Source organism: Prionailurus viverrinus, chromosome D3 (assembly GCF_022837055.1).
Source record: "Prionailurus viverrinus isolate Anna chromosome D3, UM_Priviv_1.0, whole genome shotgun sequence".
NCBI lineage: Eukaryota > Metazoa > Chordata > Mammalia > Carnivora > Felidae > Prionailurus > Prionailurus viverrinus.
In genome coordinates, this window is record NC_062572.1 from 70614534 (window position 1) to 70617363 (window position 2830).

Here is a 2830-nt window from a genome sequence, read left to right on the forward strand (position 1 = left end):
CTGAGCCCAAATCAAGAGTCAGATGCTTCACCGACCGAGCCACCCAGGTGCCACGAAAATATATTATTTAAATTAATTTCACAAGTTTCTTTTTATCTTTTTGTGTTGCTATTAGAAAATGCAAAAATATACATGTGGAGCTACGGGGAGAATTGTGTCCCCCCACCCAAATTCATATGTTGGAGCCCTGACCCCCAGTATGATGGTATTTAGAGATGGGGCCTTTGAAAGATAATTAGGTTTAGATGGGGTCAGGAGGTTGGGGCCCTAACGATGGGAATTAGTGCCCTTATGAGAAGAGACCAGGGAGCTAGCATTCTCTTTCTCTCTCTCTTTCTCCCTCCCATGTGAGGGCATAGTGAGAAGATGACTATCTATAAGCCAAAAAGAGGGTTTTCATCAGAACCTAACCATGCTGGCATCCTGATCTCAGACTTCTAGCTTCCAGAAGTGAGAAAATAAATTTCTGTTGTGCGAGCCATCTAGTCTACGGGATTTTGCTACCGTAACCTGAGCTGATTAAGACATGTGGCTTGTAGGGGCGCCTGGGTGGCGCAGTCGGTTAAGCGTCCGACTTCAGCCAGGTCACGATCCTGCAGTCCGTGAGTTCGAGCCCTGCGTCAGGCTCTGGGCTGATGGCTCAGAGCCTGGAGCCTGTTTCCGATTCTGTGTCTCCCTCTCTCTCTGCCCCTCCCCCGTTCATGCTCTGTCTCTCTCTGTCCCAAAAAATAAATAAACGTTGAAAAAAAAAATTAAAAAAAAAAAGACATGTGGCTTGTATTATATTTCTGTCGGACAGCACTGGATGTCTGGTAACCCCTCCGCAGCAAGCTGTTGCCACTTCTAACTTTCTGCCTTGTGTTCGTGAGAGCCAGGATGGCCTCGTGAACGTTCCTTGGGGGTGCTCTGCTCAGTGCTTTACCTGTAATAGCTGCTCAATTTACATGTGGTGATTAAGCCATTTCCTTTGTTGCAAGCACTATAGTTTCTGGCTCATTTATGCAGAAGAGAATCATTAAAATGATACTGGGTAGTTACCAGAATCTCTGTGGGGCACAGGAACCAGGCTTTGGAGATGGTTCAGGCACAGGCAGTGCCTAAATCCCACTTCCCACTGCTGTGCCAGAGAAACAGAGCTGCCTACCAGAGCTGCTGCCCCACTGAGAGAGGCTACCTGCTTCTAGCCTCACTGGCTCCCAGTGCAGAGTTCGACTGACGGAATTTAAAGTGAGAACTCTAACAACAAGGGAAGCAGGAGAGGCCTCCTAAGAGGGGAATTCATTCCTCTAACACGGAAAGGTGCCTTCACATGTTGGTAGCCAAAAAGAATGACCAGAATCCTTCACTAGCGTAGCCTGAAACCTTGAAATTTTGACTGCAACACAAACCCAGAATTTTCCGTTGAAACTCCTCAGACAGACTTCCTCCACACAGGAGGCTCCCCAGATCTCGTGGTTCTTCTGGAAAGTATGAAGCATAACAAACAGTCGATGTTACACATTACTCTGATGCTGTGATTGTAATTTCGTTATGTCTTTTGACAGTTATCACATTATATTTTATTATAGAGACACAGGAGGGCACTCTAACCAACCAGCAATAAAACTTAAGTGGTTTAATAGCCTTGGCAGTTTAAAAAAATGGATATGGGCTTTGTTGAATCTGTTTTTTCTCCCTTCCCTTCCCTTCCCTTCCCTTCCCTTCCCTTCCCTCCTTCCCTCTTTCTTTCTTTCTTTCTTTCTTTCTTTCTTTCTCCCCCTTTCCAGGTAGGATAACCAACTTTGCAGGAATACCTAATTCCCCTAGGGGATCTACATGTAGCAAAGACACATCCTCCACACTGTCCGGTTAAAGTCCTAGGGACTATGGCTTTGAGCAACCCAGAACAGAGAAGGGGGTTTTTGGCTCACAGGTTACCCACTGCCTCATCCCTGAGGCATGACAGATGGAGACAGGGTTCCCAAGAGCTCATATGTTAGAGGTCAACCGCCCAAATGAAACAGAGAGCAGAGGAGAGAGACCTAGTTGTCAAATGTCCTTCAAATCTGCAGCCTGCCCCCATGACTTACTGGGGGCCTGCCCTCACGTGTAAGTTATACCTGACTTATGTCTGCATTGTTCACCAACGGAGGAGAGCTGGAGGGGAGCGGAAGCAACATATCTAGGGGTACCATTTACCATCCCATAAAGTGCACGGGGTTTTATACTGAAAAATAAAGCCAGTCGACTTCTTGTTAACGAATTGCGGCACACGGGAAGGACAAAGCTTGCTCCGTTGGCGGCTGGAGTAACAAAAGTAACAAGGATAGGCCGGAACAATACCTGCTCCTCGGAACTGGTTTCCCCGCACTGATCCCCTCGGCTGGGGCCCCAACACCAGGGAGAAAGGGGCGCAAGGCTGCCCGGGCGCTTTTCCTCCCCAGGTGGGAGTGGGACCGGTTCCCTGCGATGGTGGGGTTACTAGAGGTCAAAGGTGCAGTCTTGCCGAACCAGCTTTGGCTGGCTGGACCCGCTGGGACCGCTGAGCGCAGCTCCCCCCCTCCCCCCCCCCCCCCCCCGGGGCCCCTTTTGCCACTTCCTCTCGCAGCTCTGCGTCCCCAGGGGAGGTTGGTGCCGCGGGTGCCCCAGGCGCAGCTCTGCTTGCGCGCGCCAGACGCAGACTCACGTCCAAGGTCTCTGGCGCTCTCTGCTCGTAGTCCCCAGGTCGCTTCGGGCAGGGAGCCGGAGCCAGCGCAGGAGGGAGGAACAGGGACCCGGAATCAATAAAGGGAAGGACTGCAGGGGAAAAACGACGAAGGAACAAGTTGCTTAATTCCACTCAACAGGTGGT